The sequence below is a fragment of the Chrysochloris asiatica genome, unplaced genomic scaffold (assembly GCF_000296735.1).
Source record: "Chrysochloris asiatica unplaced genomic scaffold, ChrAsi1.0 scaffold00458, whole genome shotgun sequence".
NCBI classification, from domain to species: domain Eukaryota; kingdom Metazoa; phylum Chordata; class Mammalia; order Afrosoricida; family Chrysochloridae; genus Chrysochloris; species Chrysochloris asiatica.
In genome coordinates this window covers 608134-626487 of record NW_006408976.1, presented here as the reverse complement: position 1 = coordinate 626487, position 18354 = coordinate 608134, and the positions used below count along the sequence as shown (strand labels likewise).

Sequence of the window (18354 nt, the reverse complement as noted above, 5' to 3'; positions counted from 1 at the left end):
GGTTCTGCCAGGCGTCTGTGGGCGCTCCGATCCTTTTCCCACGTGGTCTCACCCAAGATGGCAGCTCCTGGAGCAGCCGAGCGTCCCGGACTAGAAAGCAATAGATTTCTTGCTTCTGCCACAAATCCCCCCAGCTGTGAGCCTTCCAACCATCTAAGTATTCCTTTATATGTGGTTCAGAGTTCTAGGACCATCCCCTGAACCTGCTTGGTCAGGTATTCTATGTTGTTGTTGGCAGAGCCCTCTGCTATACGTCCACCTGATGCGCCATCTTGTCTGTTCCCTCTCCTTTTCTTTAGTATCGAGGTCCATTTACTTTTGTAAAGATTTACAGCCTTGGAAATCTTATGGAGCAGTTAAACTCTGTCCTATAAGGTCTCTATAAACTGTAATTGACTTGAACGCAGCGGGTTTTGGTTAGGTGTCTAACATTTAAAAGTTGGAGGGCCTTACTTCTAATGGAAACTGGAGGCAGGGAGAGTCCAGAATAGTCACTGCCCAAGACTATATCAGTGAGAGGACAAGATCTGAGGCTGATGATCCATCCTCTGGGCCTTCAGATATGCATCTTTCCATTTCAGTGTTACAGCTCAGTATAGTTAGGTCTGACAAAGCTTCCTGAGTGCAGGCTGGGTGAAGGTAAAAGGGGTATCAAGGTAAGTAAGACCTAGTCCTGTGAATGGGAGAGAAGACAAACACAACTCAAAGGCAAAACTGGTTGTGAGAACACAGTGTTGCATGACAGGACCAAAAATGTCCTGTGGGAACAAAGGCAGCATGGGGTTGGGATGGGGGGTTTGGGGTGACACTGAACCTGGTGGGTGTTTCAGGTAACCCATATTGGGTCAACCAAAGGGTTCTTAAATCTACTAACGATTTCTGAGATGGTCATGATTAATATGCACATTATACTTTGAGAAAAAACTGTGACTGCATACTGTATACTTCTAGTATTTTAATTAGGGCAAAAGGAATAAGGCACGAATTTCTGCTTGGAGATCTGTTAAGACATGTTTAAGGTACCTTCAGTTGCCAAACGTTAACTTCTATATATAAATTGCTTCTCTGCAGAAAATGCTTTCCAAAATCCATCTGGGTATCTGGATAAGACTCCCAGGACTAAAAAGCATCATGAACTGTTCCCAGCCCTGTTACTGGTGTGGAATACTGATAGCAAAGACATACATGAAAGTGTGTGTCTGAGAATCTCAACAACACTGGGCCTGCAGGAACCCTACCCATTTGTCTCCTCAATACACTGTGTGGTACCCTTCCCTTCTCCCGTCTCTTTCCTTTTCTGTGTGTCTCTCTCTTTCCATCTGCTGCTATGTGTCCCTGTAGGTTGGTGGTGTTCAAACACACTCAATTTGGAGTGTGAAATTGTGAAACAAAGCCTAGCAATCTGCTTCTTTAAGAATTACCACCAAGAAAAACCTATACAGCAATTTGAGTCTGTAACCCAGGGGGAAGCTGAGTAAGAATTGACTTGAGGCAATTAGGATTAGTCTTTTGGTTTGGTATGTGCAAATGGGTGGGCATTTTCCTGTATGGATATCTGTATATATCTTTCTCTCCTTAATTGTCTGTGTCCATTTGCCGCACACATGCTCCAAACTCGTTCCTGAATTTCAGTCTGTTTTGCTTCTCCAGTTGTATATGTATCTCTCCCCCTCTTCCTAGTGTGTAAGTGCCCCTTCCCTCTGGGTTTGTTTTGTGTATTCCCACCACCTTACGTGGGTACTAGTGTGTCTCTTTTCCTGACTATGCAAAGTACTTCTCTGGGCATATCAGTTTATGTCTCTCTGTTCTCTGGGAATTTGTATTTCTCCATAAGGTATGTGTCTGTCTCCTGTATCTGTCCTCTTTAGCTCCACTCTGGGAAATGTGTCTCTCTCACCTTCTCGATGTGTGTGTTTATTCCCCCACATCCTGGTATGAGTGCAACTTTCCCCACTTTCTGGGACTATGTGTATCTCTTCCCAATCCTGGTATGTCTACCCCCACACCCTGCTTCCCGCTCTCTGAGTATGTCTCTCCTCATCCTGCGGTCTCTCTGTATGTCTCTTCCACTGGTCACCTTCTAGATATATATGTCACTTTTTCCCCTCATCCAGGTTTGTCCCCTCTCCCATTCGGCATGTACGTGTGTTTCTGCCAGGATTCCACTACATGGCAGTCTTTTCCCCTGTCCTGGGCCTCTTCCATCCTAGGTAGGGGAGAGACAACAGAGTTGTTTAGTTATGTCTTTTTCCCTCTCTGGGTATGAGCTTTTTTCTCTCTTTCTTCCTTCTGTGTATATCTTTTGCCTCCCATCTCTTTCTTTTGAAATATAAAAACATTAATTTATACATGGTGGTGGTGGTGTGCCGTGGAGTTGGTTCCAACTCAGAGCAACCCTGCAAACAATTTCTGAGGCTGTAAATCTTTACAGGAGCAAAAAGCCTCATCTTTCTCCTGCAGAACGGCTGGTAGTTTCAAACTGCTGACCTTGAGATAAGCAGCCTGACTCATAACCACTACAAATTTATACATACATATATGCATACATATATATAGTCTCCTCAGGTATATGGGTCTCCCTACTCTGGTGTAGCACTGTGGGTTAATGAGCTGAAGTGCAAAGTTAGTTTGATCTGAATAGTCAGCGGTTCAAGCTCACCAGCCACTCCTTGGAAACCCTATACATGGTCTTTATGAGTTGGAACCAACACCACGGCACACCACCACCGTCCCCAATGTGAAGTCTTGGTGTGGTGCTGCAGGATAATACACTGGACTACAAGGTCGGTTTGAACTGCAAGGTGGGAGGTTCAAATCCACCAGTTGCTCCTCAGAAACCCTATACAGGGTCACTATGAGTCGGAGCCGACTCAACAGCATTGAACAACAACATCTCCTATGTAAGTTTAGTTGAGTGTGTGTGTGTGGTGTGACTCTCTCTCCAGCCTTTTGTGTCTCCTTCAGCTTGGAATGTTTTGAGTGTATGAATCCAATATGTATGGGTGTCTGTCTTTTGGGGTATATGCACTTGTTCCTGCAGCCGCCACACAAGGCTTGCTGTGAAGGTTGGCTTGCCTAAGGTGGTTGTGGTAGGAGGACTGTCTGTGTGTGGGGGGTGGGGTGAGTGGGCAGGTCACTATGTGGGCTCATTAGGGGGGACCTCCCTTTCTCCCAATCCTGCCATCTCTGAGCACTAGGGGAATGGTGATACCCTTCTCAGTTCAGAGGAAGTGGAATGTGACTCAATGGCTGATTCGTGCTTGTGCTCTCAGTAATCTGAGATCCACCCATCCACTCCTTCTCCTCCATGCTCTTCCATGACATCCTCTAGGACACTCTACTAATCACCACAGACCCTCATTGCTGCCCCCGATCCTCCTCTAATCTCTCTCACCACCATCAGCCCTCTAGTCTGCCCTTTGGAGTAAAGAACTTCCCCAGATAAGTACTGTGAATCAATCAGGCTCTTAGAGAAAGAAAGAAGTAAAATTAAGTATGGACCTGGACCTGTAGGGTACAGTCCAGTAAGGAAGTTAAATATACATGGGGATGGGACTCATGTGTAGGTGTGAATGCAGACAGATGTGGAAGCAACTAGAACAGAACATAAGAGAGCAGAGAACATTTTGACAGACAGAACTTACCCAGAAAATTGTACCTGTGCCTCAAAGGATCAGTAAAGACAGGTAAGGACGGTGCAAGCAGAGAGGCCATTCTTCTCTCAGGGAGCTGCAAAGGGTACAGTGTCTTCCAAGCCAGGTGAGGGGACAAATGTAGAGAAAACTCTGGGTGAAGCCGGGAGGTGAGAGTCAGCCTGCAAAGGGTGGTCCATGTTGTGCGCAGGTGTGCTAACTGCACTCTGGGGCACAATACATTCAGCAGAGTTGTCCTCTACATCACTCCTCTGTCTCACTGGGCTAATGTAATGGCACAGCAATCCTTGATGCTTCTCCTACTTCAGGGCTTTTGTCTAGAAAAGTCCCACATTGTTCCTGCTTCTTCCCTCTCATTACTCAAGCCTCACACTAATGTTCCTTTATCACAAGGACTTCTCTGATCATTGATTCTAAAAGGACCATTTCTACCCTGCCCTTCCCAAACTCTTCATTCTTGTATGCCATCCTATTTTTTTCATGCCACTTGCTGCAGCCTGAGGGGAATGTGTTCATTAGCTATCAAACTAATCAAATATTGGTGATGAGGGGCAGGTGGAAGAAGGGGCATCATCAGCAAACACACAAAGTAGTGCTAGAGAGCAGCAGAAAAGTAAGAGAGGGGGGACTTTTCAGAAATGTGCTGAATACTGCAGAAAGGCTAAATGAAATAAAATGAAAAGATGCCACTAGATTTGGCTAGTAGTGGATGTCTTCTTCAAGCATAGAATCAGAATGGGGCAGGGAAACAATGGGTTGAAGAGTAAGAGTGAAAGAAACAGACTGGACAAGGCCCACTCTTACAGGAAGTTGGGCACCAATGGGAAGATGTGTGAGGAGGTGGTGAGCTGAAGGCCAAGGTCTCTTGTTTTGTTTTGCTTCTGGATGGAGAAAATGATTTAAGCATCATCTGCAACTGCAGAGGAAAAGACGGAAAATACTCAAGGGTGGTAGTGAGTTATAATCCACAGATAGATCCCCACGCCTCTCACAGATATGGGGTCCAGCCTCCCTTCACAAGAAAGGCTCTCCCTGAGCTGGCTGGAGGCTTGCCCCTTTCTTCCTGACTGGAAAAATCAAAGGGTCAGGAGACGCTGAGGTGGGACCTGCACTGCAGCCTTTGTCTTCTCTGTGGAAAGGTAGCCAACTGGTGAGGATGTGGAAGAGGGTTTCAGGAGAACATTAAGTAAGTGCTGAGGTGAGGAATTTTCAGAACAAAGTGATCTGAAAGAATGGGAAACAGGTTAAAAAAAGTGGCTGTATATCATTAAAGTCCCAGGTTTGTGTCTCAACAACTCTTGATTGAGAGTGCCTCTACCAACAATAAAAACCCTTCAGTGTGGCATTCCATCTTGGCCTCCATCCATCTCCCTTTATAACCTCAACTACCAAGACTCTGCTTATCCTCTCAGAGGTCCCAGAGCTACCCCCATGTCCCGTTTGAAGGTCTCCTTCTGAGTCTAACTGGGATTAACAACTATCTCCTCTGTGCACCCGTTTTGTTTATGCCTCTACAAAAGTATTAAGCCTACAATCTATGTTCCAACTGAATATAGACAGGTGGGTTCATGACTAAGGGCCTGAAAGAATGCTAGGACCATTTATAAAATCGCTAAAGTCTGAATTGCTACTTTATGCTGAGTTTATGACGCTGAAGGTTTGAGATAGCAATTTTACATCCAGGTGGCTACGTCAAAGAGGTGCTTGGAACTGTATGCCCAGAATCCGGTAGTGAGAATGAATCTAGTGATAAAGAGAAGCCATCCGCGCACACCGTAGTGGTTACGAATCGGGCTGCGAACCTTAAGGTCAGCGGTTCGAAACTACCAGCCGCTCCGCGGGAGAAAGATGAGGCTTTCTACTCCCGTAAAGATTTACACCCTCGGAAACCCTGTACAGGGTCGCTATGGGTCGGACCCGACTCGATGGCACTTAACAACAACAACAACAACAATCTTCTTCATACCGCCAGGCTCAATTTAGTTTGTATTTTCAATCAATTTAATTTTCTTAAACTCATCCATTTCTGCTCAAAAGGCCTTCTACAACAATGAGTGCAAATCCCTCAGATTGGCAGTCACCACATACCAGCTTGAGCTAACCTTGTATTATTCCCAAAAAACCATCCACCCCAGTCAGACTGGTAGTCTTGGTGGTCATGGACAGTATGTACACTTCTGCCTCCAAACCTCTGCTCAAATTACTCTTTTGACCTGAATGTCCCCCTCCTTTTTTTCTGCCTATTCCTAACTCACACCTGTTTCAAAGTCCATCTCAAGTTCCACCACTGCCTTCCTTGTATACCTAAAGTGTTTACTGTCTGGATCATTCATGTGGCACTTTAATATACTGCTCTGTGGACTCTTTCATCACCTATGAACCAAAAGGTGTAAAACACAAGGGAAAGCAAAGGCAAACATTAAGTGTCCTAAGAGTGGCAGTGGCATGGCTCCCAAAAGGAAACTGTTCAAGAAGATGGATTTGTGATAGAACTTAAAACAACAGACAGATATGGGCAGGTATATGAGAAAAGCATCGTAGGAAAAATAGATGAAGGCCAAGGCATGGCCATGGTCAAATGCAGGGTGCGTCTGAGGAAGGGCAAGGGTCTAACTGGCCAGAAGATAAGTTTCTGGTAACGGAAGATGTACTGGCAAGGGTGCTCAGTGATAGCTCAAGGACCGTGTAGCAAGAGAGTGATCTAAATTTGGTAAGCAATTATTGTTAAGTGTCGTTGAGTCAGTTCCAACGTATAGTAACCCTGTATAGGGTTTCCAAGGAACGGCTGGTGGGTTTGAACTGCTGACCTGTGGCTAGAAGTTCAATGTTTATCAGCACCACACCAGGAGCAGCACTGGACCACAAAGTAGTTTGAACTGCAAGGTCGGCGGTTCAAATTAATCAGCTGCTCCTCAGAAACACTATACAGGGTCGCTGTGAGTTGGTACCAACTTGACAGCACTTAACAACAATTATGGCTCATATGTATGTAGAGAAAGACCAGATATGTATGTAGATAAGGACTAGATCCAGGTTATCATCTTAGTTCCTTCAAGAGTTTGATCTGAATTGAAACAGAAAAGGGGGAATAGATGAAACAATTTCTGTGGGAACACAATCTTCATGACTCCACAACAGATAGAAAGTGAGGACATTTTCAATGAACAGCATATAAAGCAAAAACAAACCACTGTCTCACTGCATAAGGTGTTGTTGTTGTTAAGTGCCGTTGAGTCGATTCTGACCCATAGCGACCCTGTACAGGGTTTCCAAGGAGTAGCTGCTGAATTTACAGTTCAAACAACTTTGCAGTGTGATACATTAGCCCACAGCGCCACACCAAGACTTCTTACTACATAATAAAATGTAACTCACTCTAAACAGCAGCATCAAGCTCTGGAGTTGGGTGCATGCAAGAAACTCTGGGGCTCTAATTTTGTTTTAAATTTAACATTACTTAAATGATTTATCTTGTGATTTTACACAAGTCATTACTACTCTTGTATTGCTTCATCAAAATTAATTTAGCGGAATCAGTTTTATCTTAAAGTTGCTATAAAGAATAAGGTGTAACAGAATTCTCAAGGTTATTAACACTTCAGTTTTTTATCAAATTTAATTACATTTCCCATATTAATCAAGTATTTTGTTGTTGTTTTTAAAACTTTATTTGAAAGTGGTATTTATGTATGTGCTATGAGAAAACACAAAGAGAGAAATTCCTAAACCTATAGGGGACATTATAATAACAAAATAGAGAGTTTGAATTTAACCTGGAATTTTACAGTACTGGAATAATATCATACATTGTATTAAATTCTTTCAACTCTCCTGAGAGATAAAATCATCAGTGACGTTTCTATCTTGGAAGCCTAGTATCTACAATTAGCCAAACTAAGCAACACTTTCAATTGTCATCATTTAGAATTATACTGCTTATTCAACTAAGAGTATTAAAAAATTCAGAAAGAGATCATTCATTATTCTGAAATCAGATGATTTTGCATTAAATATCTTTTAAAGTTAAAATTAAGAAACTGTATTTATTTAAGAGTCCTGATGTGGCACTGTGGGTTTGAAGCACAAGGTCGGTGGTTCAAGCTCACCAGTTGTTCTCTGGAAACCTTATATGGGCTGCAACTGACTGACAGCACTTAACAACATACTTATTTAAGATCCTAAAATAATAAAGTTTAAGTTTATATCTTCACCTTAGTAAGTTTATTAATTTTTAGCTCGGTTGCTAATCGAAATGTTAGTGGTTCAAACCCACCAGTGTTCTGTAGGAGAACCATCTGGTTATTTGCTCCAATAAAGATTACCCTCCTGTGCAGGGTCACTATGAGTGGGAACTGACTCCACGGTACTTAACACCACCATGGGGCAGTTCTACTCTATCCTACAGAGTCGCTCTGAATTGGAATAGCTTCACAGCACCCAGCAACAACAACAAAGCTTAAAATTAAGCAGACAGGCAGCAGTTTTTGACTTAAGATACTCAGTGTCTGAAAATTATAATTTTCATTACAATTCATTATTTTGTAAATGTATTAATTTCAATCTGAACATAAATTAGGTTTATACTGGCAAATTAATTTACAACAAATAGCTTCTCTAGACTTCAACAGACTAAGTTCTAAAAAGTAACACAGTTCCAGTTTCTGAGAACAATACCATCCCCTGCATGCATGCACATCATGCCTGCACTTTCTCTCTCACAAGGTGCTGTGTAAACCAAATAAGCTCATATAGGCAAAAGCAAAAACTGCTGTCTAACCCAAGTATTTTATGGCTGAAGCAGGGCAACAATATTCAAAGTATTTGGGGTATTATGATTTAAATACCTTTACTAGGAGCTCTGGTAGCATAGTGGTTACGAAAGGGGCTATGAACCTAAAGGTCGGCAGTTCAAAACTACCAGCTGTTCCGTGGGAGAAAGACGAGGCTTTCTGTTCCCGTAAAGATTTACAGCCTCGGAAACCCTGTTCAGGGTCACTATGAGTCAGAACTGACTCCATGGCACATAATAACAACAACACAACAAGTAGTGATTCAAGGAATAATCTAACCAATAAAGTTTCGTTTTCTTTTTACAGAAACACTCTTGAGTTTTGGGTGTGTTGATTTTTTGCTTTGAGTTTTCTAAGAAGAACTTTTAGTTAAAACTGGGTTCAAGTAAAGATCTTACAACATCTCGTATCTTAAAAGGATTAGACATTGTGCTTTCTTATTTAAAAATTTAAGCTAGATTTAAAATATTAGCTCAATCTTCCTATGTTTGTTGTGTGATAGATGAGGCAGATTTTACTTCTAAAATTTTCCAAATTTCATTTTTAGCAGTTGAATACCGTATTTCTGACCTACACTACTTTTGGAAATCTAGACTTCATATAACATTAGTAATAGAAGTAGAGTATACCTTTTAATTTTACAATGTAAGCTCGTTTATCAGAAGCAGTTTGGGATGTTATCTATTACTTGACAACAGAGTAGAGAAAATTAGTACATTCATTAAAGAGGCACTGCCATACACATGAGGGCAGCACTGAGAACAAAACACAGAACATGCAAACACCAAGCACACTTGGAATGGCCAAGGCAAGCACACAAGTGCGACTGAAATCTGCTTATGAAAAAATTTCATAGACACATGGGTATTAGAATATTAGTTATGAAATTCCTTTTAGTTCTGACAGAGGTGTCATGCGTCTTAGAAACGATAACATCATCATCTGAATGCGGTCATCTGCAATTCTATAACAGAAAATTGCACTGATGAATAAAAGGTGAAGTGAATATGATTAAGATCAAGTACCATATCAGACCCAGTATATAAGTAGAGCAACTGTATTTATACTTTTAAAAATAGATACATTTAAAAAAAGATAACCCAAGCTGTAGCTAAAAGTGCTTCAGAAGAACTTCTTTGATAACACGATTCTTGGGAACAGAAATGTTCTTATTAAATAAGAGCAGTTGCAGAGTTTAAAATTTAAAATAACTGACTTTATTATGCTATAATGTCCAGAAAGAAAAACTTGTAAGTAAAAACTAACTTAAAAATGAAAATATCACTAAAATATTAAATGTTTAATGAGTAAAAATTTCAAATACAACAGACATCCAAAACTGATCAAGATAAAAACAGTACTGACTCATGAATCACCACCATTCTTGGAAAAAAACAAAAACAAAACAAAGCTAAAATAATAGAATATACTGTTATCTTCTAAAGAATGTTGGCCATGTTATTTGAAAACTATCTTTTGGTTAACTATCAAAAGCTAAAAAGTTTAGGAAATTCTGCAACTGCCAGTTTTTCTTATATGTATTCACTTTGTTTATAAATTTCTAGCCTTACAAACAACACCACCAAAAAAAATCCAGATAAAAAACGAATTCTTCCCATTAAAAAAAAATTCAGTATTTAAACAAGCGATCAAATTATCAGTTAAATTCTAAAAATTTCATTTTATGTTTAATTAAATCTATTAGTTGATATTTGACTCATCTGGATTTGGATAAACAATTGTGATAATATATTTTACATGTAAGCCCTGGTGGCACATTATTTGATACATTCAGCTGCTGAAGGGTCTGTGGTTTAAACCCATCAGACATTCCACAGGAAAGAGATGTGGCAGTCTGATTCTATACAGATGACAGCCTTGAAACCTAGGGGGCAGTTCTACTCTGTCCTCTAGGGTCACTATGAATTAGGAGCAACTCATGGCTATGGGTTTGATTTTTAAAAATATGATATATGCTAAATTACTGCAAAGGAACCCCTGTTTTAAATGTACATCTTAAAAGAAAAGGAAAGCAAATTACGTGATAGACTAAGCCTGACATATGTATGTTACATTGTGCAAAGTTAAATCAGTCATTTATTTGCATGAGAGTAGCTCTGAGGATGCTCAGAAAGTTTTCTGCAGCAAGAAAAGGATAAAGCATTACTCATTACTGAGGTATGTTCCTTTACCCGAAAGTACTTTCCTTCTTTGAAAAAATTAAAACTTGTCCATCACTCTTGGTGTAATTAACCTACTTAGTTTATGATATGTCTAATTCTATTTTACTGCTGAAATCTGATAAATTTTAGTAACAATTTTCAAATAAAATGCTATTGCTATTAGGAAACAAAATAGCCTAAGTTAAAATCTTACCCAACAAAATTACCTTAGTTAATAACAAATTAGAAAAACACATGAAAAACACATTATCTTGGGTTAATTTAGAAAACAATTTTATAAGTATAAATAAAGCAAACTTATTTTTGAAATGTACCTTGTATTCAGATATAATGGTCATATTAATATTTACTGTTAAAGTTATAATAAATCTTATCCAAATACAGAAAATAACAACTCTTCTACAAGCTGCAAATGCATAGCAAATTTATTTAAAAATTAATGGAGCTGATTTCTCTTTTTCAGAATGTAATACTTGGAGAAATTATATTTAGGAAATGCTGGAAGTAGTTTATATTCTTATATAAGACAATATTTTCACTTCATTGCTTAGAGTTGATACTTACTACTTACTATAATTCTCTCCAGTTATGATGGAAAACTGGTGTGGGTCTTATATAATCCAGCACTAAAACAATCAAGTCACTGAAAAAATCTAACAGGTTAAAATTCAACTGTTGCCTATTATGAACTTATTCACTGGGACGATCTTAAGCACCCATATTCAATTTCTTAAAATTTCCCTGATCCAGAATAATTCCACTGACTTTTACTACTGTATTTTCAAGCAAATAAAATTGATTTTTATTATTTTTAATTTTGTATTCTAGCAAAAGGGGTTAGATTCCTCATTTTTCTAACCTATTTTTAGTTTAAGACTCTGAAAAAAGAAATGTACCTTAAAATTAAAGGCTCTAATGCCTATGTAGTAATTAAAGAAATGTATTGTTTTTAGACATTCAGATGTAGCCTTTTAAGGCTAGCATTTAATCTGAGAAATAATACTCTCAAATTTAGAAACTAAAATATTTTCAAAAAAATGTGATCATATGCACATGTATAATTCCCAGCTTGGTTTGAGACAATATCCCAATATTTAATAATTCAACAATCTGAAACAAGTCTCTCTAAAAAAACAGTAGAGTTTCCAATGTTTGATCACTTATAATCTATAGAAATTCTGTTGCCTTTATGAAACGATGCCTCTGTTAGCCCCTGAAATAATTAATACTAAAGAAACTACTTCTGAACATAACACTATTTGATCTAGATTATCTTTCAGTTGCTAATTCATTAATGGGAAAGAAAAGTTCATTTAATCAGCAGAATACGCCTAAAAACATTTTAGACATTAATAAATTTGTCAGTGAAATTAATGGACTTGTCTTTCTTTAATAAAAAGCTTTTTTCAGTGTTAATAAGTCTATAGGAAATTATTTTAAATTCCCTAAAAAATACATGAAGCAAACTGTTCTTAGACTGAGTTTTAAAAGTTTATTTCATTAACTAAAAAGAAAAATTTTGGAATTTCTGATACACAACGAAGAAAATAATTTTCAAGTATCTAAGGTTTTCAGAGCACCTCACTTAGGCACATATTTAAAATAGTCTTTAAAACCTTTTTCTTAAAAAATACCAGAAGATGATTTCTCCTTTATTAAAATAATTCTAAAATAACCACTATAAATTCTTAAAATTTAACTTGGTTTCACTCAAATTTAAAATGATATAGAAGAAAGGCTCTGGGGAATCTATTTTTTAAAGAAGAAAAAAAACCAAAACACCAAAAACCCTATTAGAGAGTTTACTCTCATTTTTTGGTAAACTTATCATTTCTGCATTGTAGTTAGTTATTCTTTATTCACAAAAGTCAAATTTTAAATTTACAGTAATTGTTATTTTATTCTGAAATTTTTATCTACCTAATTCTTTCTCACCTATTTTGGACATTTTATTCCACATTTGTGTTCATGTTATGTACTTTCATTACTTAAAAAATTTGATTTTCAAAAGGGATTTTAAAAAAAGAACATTTTTATTTTCTAACATCCTTGTATTTCTAGAATTTTCTCTGTTTTTAGATTAGGAAAATTTTTTAATTAAAAAAAAAAAAAAAAGGAAGGGAAACATCTCCAACAAACTGTTTACCTTATTAACCTAGGATATAAATGCTGAAGTTCCCTCATTTTACAGAGGAACAAATATTTCTTAGGTGGTCATCTCAAATTTCCAACACACACTGTGGTTAGTTTTAATACTATGATTCTGCAATAACTATGTTTATAGGACATCTAGGGACTTTTAAATACTAATATTAAGAATGCAGGATCACACCACTTCACTCTTTAAAAATGTGATATTATTTCTGTCATAAAAATGATTTTGGGGTGGGTCTTCTGATAAGCACTGGGTTGGGAGGGGCAGGGGAAGAAAATGCAAACACCTTAACAGCTACAAGCACAAATGATACACAAAATCAGGAAAACAAAAAACCAAAGTACCCTTGGTAGTTCCATACCACTATAGCCTTGCCAATAGCACCCTGTGAAGAAGACAGGTGTACACATTAATTAGAATGCAAACCACTGGGCATCAGGCCAGTCAACGTAAAAGTGAAAATCAAAGTCTGCCTCTGTAATAATTTCTACTAATCTTTCATAAATGCATATATCTCAAAACTGCAAAATTAATAACCATACACTGATTCTTGTATAAAATATTACAATCTAAAAATTTCCATTTAATTTTTCAAATTAAATCTAACAATAAAATTTGCCAATGGTATATAAAAGCTGTCCTGGTATAAATGAAAAATATCAAATTAATGAATGTCAGCTTTATGATGTCAAAATATTTAGGCAATGAAGTAAATACAAAAAGTAAAAATTAGATACTATTTCAAAAAAAGTTTTTAAGTGTAAAATAGAAAATAATTCCCATGTATGAATTTTAAAATCAGTTAGGTTTGCAGTTCATTAATCCGATGTACCCTGCCCTCACATTTAATTTATTTGTAAATACTTTCCCAAGGCTACCTAAACACTTACTAATTGGTTAAATATGCTGTCCACATTAATTCCTGCTAGATTTAAAGAATTAAAGGTCCTCTTTTGTTTTACTTATTTTTGCAGCAAGTGATATTTGTCCAAAGAACTCAATGTTTCAGAAAAGGTGTTTATCAGTTTCTTAAGACATTTTAAAAAATGGCCCAAGGGATAATTCATAGCTCTTTTAACTTTAACATATTTCACTATCTTAAATTCTGCTGGACAGATTCAGTTGTTCTCTTTTCCTGAAACTCTTCTCATCCATCCTCAAATAACTTAAAGAATCTAAGTTGTTATCAATACAAGGAGAACAGTTTTATATTTACTTCTTATATATTTGAAAACACATTTTAAAAAAGAACATGTGTACCAGGCAGTGTAAGCAAAGTTATTCAGTAAAACTTATATGCCCCTGTATTTTTGGGGGGTGGGGGTGGGGGGGTAGATTTTATGCTAGGGTGGACAGGCAGGTAGATTTTCATATACCTTAATTTTTCCAAAGAACAAAATTCTAAATGAAAAATACTAAAACATCCTTAAAAGGTTATGATCATTTTTGATTACACAGCTCAAGAAATAATTGATTCAAACAAAACGTCAAAGATAGTTATCACAGTATGTTTTAGTTATCTGGTTTTTCAAATAAAAGTTAAAGATAAAGCATTACATTTAATTTAGCAAACAACAATTTATCCTTAAAAAAATAAATTTCTGGAATTCCAAATCAAAATGTATACAGCAACAACCAGGATGATGTTAAAAATAGAGTAAAACCCTGCTGTTGTATGATATTAAAACACAGTATCCTTAAATTTTTAACTATACTGATAAAAGCAATTTCATTAATTTATTTCGCTGTAAGTTATCTATTAATTAAAATATGCTGGTTATAATATATAGAGAACTTGTGAAGTTTTAGTCCAAATTTATAAATCATCTTCCATAACAAATTCTTCATAGTTTTCTGATAACAGAATCAGACATGTAAATTCCAAATGAGAAATAGAGACTTTGAAGTATGCAATACACTTAAATTGTTTCTGAAAATTGGACTAATTTAATAGTAGCTTCAGAGAAAGAAAGTTTAACAGGTAGTATTGCTCAGGCATCAAAAAAACTTAATACAATCGATTTAAGTTCATCATTGTGCTGTTCCTTAAGTAGGGAAAACTCTCTAAGGACTTACAGATTCTATACTTACTTGTGCACTCTGAGTGCATTTTCTAATTCAGATAAGTAAGCTGGTTCTATAAAATCTAAACACATTAAAAGTCTTATACTATCTTTGGTGAACCAGGATAAAATAACCCACAATACCAGCACTTTATTTAGACTGACAATAAACTAGTCATAACTTTAAATGTCCAAATAGTCTGAACAACACCAAAGAAACACTTTTTCTTCACTTTGAAAGAAATTACACTTCTTGATATTATCTTCTTTGTTAATGTAGCAACTATTCAAGACCTAAAAGTCTCATTTATTTTAAATGCATAGCATAATCTGACTACTTATATTCAATGTAACTATCTTGAGCCAAAATAAAATAAACAGGGAAACTTTAAAAGCTATATGAATATTAATAAGCATTCTGATATATCTGGAAAGATGATGATGGGGGGGTTCTCTTCTCCACTGATAGTTCAATCCTTTTTAAGTTAATTTTTATTTAATAGAGATTCAAGAGATTAATTTTTTAAGTGAGTTCTTAGAAAGCTTCAATTGCTTCCACAATCTGAAACCACAAGATGTATTCAGCACCACACCAATGTAAGGTTGTTACAGAGGTATGTACAGAAAAGGTACAGATAAGAGCTGAGTTGTAAACATAAATTAACATACTATGGACTGTAAAGTAACAATTTGTTTGTACAATATGTCAAGAAACAATCTTCTGTACAAAAAGTCTAAAAACTCAGCTCTAATTTTAACACACTTCTTATAAGTCAAAAAACAAAGGAAAACAGCAATTTCTCTCAAACACTCCATATGCCTGTGGAAATCACAACATAATTTTATTCAAGATTAACTCCAATCTCAAATAAGGTACAACTAATATCTTACATAGTTAAAAAATGTAAAATATTGTAGAAATCTAAAATATTAGGGCTGACAGTTTATCACTAAACATTTCCTCTTAAATAATACAAATAAATAAAATTTAAATGATAAAACTTCATTTGAAAGGAACAACTATAGCACAAGTATAGGATGGCTTTAAAGAGGGATATACATAGTGCTTATATGTGTGTTCTTTCCCTGCAAAGAAATGCTGACTGCTTGCATATTAAAGAATCTCCACCACTCTTGTCTGCATTTTGTCAACCAAAAGTCCTCAGTGTACCTTAAGCCAAAGTGAATATTATGCATTTTACAGCTTTTACAAAATGGCTGTAAATTCACATTATGGGCATAGATGGTTCTTTGATCTCACTGCACAGAATTCATAACTGTTCAATAACACTATACCACTACACCACACACCTTAAACTATTTTGATTTTTCCACAAATCCTTCCAAGATCAGCTTCCAAAGCAAAGCAATGTGACACAAAAAAGTTCCTGGGAAGGCTGCTTACCTAAAAGAAGAGCTTGGAAACAAACTCATCTACACACACCTTATTGGTTCGCATACCGGTGCTTAACCCACTGCGCCACTAGGGCTCCTTCCATCATCTGTTACGCTTGTGTATTCCTCCTTCCCCTTCATCCCTCCTAAAGGTGGGTGCATTTGAGTCATGGAAATGCAAGGTTCTTCCGTCACCACACCCTCCCAGCACTTCTCAGTGTTTGGTCCTCAGACAGTGATTCTCTGTAGGTGAGGAAAACCCTAAGGAAAGAGAGGCTGTCCCTTTAAAATGCCCTGCTGTGTCCCAGATCCCACGTGGAACCAACATCAGCAGCACTTTGCCTTTAACTTCAAGGTGATGCAAGAGGTACCATCCTTTTCTATAGATAAAACCAGAAAACCTCAGCTTACATTCCCTATTGAAGATGAACAGGTGAAGCAAACTTTTCAGGGAGGGAGAAATCCAGCCATTTCCCACCCCTCCCCAAAAGGTGCTCAGAGCTTACACCCCAGTGTGTCTGTGCACCATCACCTCTCTCCCCCAACTCAATAGAGCCAAGTTTAAAGAAAGGAGAGAGCCACACACAAAACCTGAAGCGTAAATGCGACGAAAAGGCTATCTAAAGCCGGAAAGGTTTATTCTTCCAATCACACATATTAACTCTATTAAGAAAATGGCATCATTTTTTTTTTCCACCAGAGAGAGAGAGAGAGGAGAGAAAACACACACACACACAAAACCCACCCTGAAAAGATCATTAAAAGGGAGTTATAAAATAGCAAATATAGTGTTTATCTTATCTCAGATCAGTCCACATTACCAATATGTCGAGCAGTTTTTGCACTACCACCTCCCCACTCCCTCCCCCTCCTCCTCCTGCATCGGATTTTCACGTTTTCTCATTGTCGGTTGAGTTATAAAAGGCTTTTGCCCTTCGAAAGTTTAAAAAAATAAATAAATATTAACTCCTTGGTCCCTGCAAAGTCAAAATGGACTTCAGGGGAAAGGCGGTTCGTACTTTTACCTTTAGCGAGAAAAGGGGGGGCATCCCGGATTTTTAGGGATTTTTTGCGATTTTTTAAAAATTTTTATTTGGTTATATGCCTGAGTTCTCCCTCCATTTTGGTTGTTTATGATACTGACAACAAGCTGTCCCTGCCCTGTGCAGATCTCCTGCTTTCATTTAGCACCCCCGGCCCCCCTCGCGGCCACTCGTCCCGGCTCACACCTCCCCGCAGACCCCGCGGCCGACCCCGACTCGCCCACCTGGGGAAAGGGCGAAAACAAACGCATTTCTCCCAAAAGAAAAACCTCTTTTGAAAAAGGGGCACAGTTACCCCAAGTCACTCCCAGTGCCCCCCAAATATTGCCGACCGCGGGTCTCCGCCAGGCCCTTAGGGAAGCAACCTTCCCCCAGGATGTTTTGGTGGAAAATGCGGAGAGTTTACTCTTAAAACTGAATTTATATTAATTTTTCCCTTATTTTTCGGGTCTCTAATGTCTTCCGCTCTCGCTGCTGCCGCTGCCGCTGTCACAATATTCACAGCACCAGAGAGGAGGAGGAGGAGGAGGAGGAAAACTTTTCAAACTTTCCAGACCCTGAATAAAGTGGCTGTTTTTTCCCACCGCCCTCACCTTCGAGTCCCCAGCCGCATCGCCCCCTGCCCTGTCAGAAGCTACTCGGGGAGTCCTCACACCCTCGCGCAACTATTTTATTTTATTTTTTCTTATTATTTTCCTCTTTGGGGTCCCGAGCAGGGGCTGAGAGCAGCACAAACTTTTCCTCCTCCAGCCGCCGCCGCGGCTCCTCTGCCCCCTCAGCGAGTCCCATAATTTAAATAACCCTGATATTTCTCCCGCTAAATGCCTCTCCGCCGCCCCGTACCCCGGCAGGACTCACCGCGGGGCTTCACCATCCTCCCTCCGGCCCGTCCGCCGCCTTTACACCACCCGCAGAATTTCTAATAATTTTTTTCTCATATTTCGGGCTGGACGCGGCGGGCCTGGAAATTGTTTCCTTACGCCTCTTTCCAGCAGCCATTGTAGTGTATGCGCTGCCCCTGCAGCCCAACTTGCAGCTGCCGCCGCCGCCGCCGCCGCCACAGCCGCCGCCG

The 18354-nt window shown here is 38.3% G+C and overlaps 1 protein-coding gene across 2 annotated transcripts in view; it reads right to left on the bottom strand.

The window, feature by feature from the left end:
* PLAG1 (pleiomorphic adenoma gene 1) overlaps window positions 1–18320 on the bottom strand; it is a 74883-nt gene extending 56563 nt beyond the window's left edge. For both annotated transcript variants that reach the window (XM_006877289.1, XM_006877288.1), the window contains exon 1: window positions 18141–18320. The gene's annotated coding sequence lies outside the window, so the exon portion shown is untranslated. The remainder of the gene's footprint in view (window positions 1–18140) is intronic.
* Between the last annotated feature and the right edge of the window lie 34 nt (window positions 18321–18354).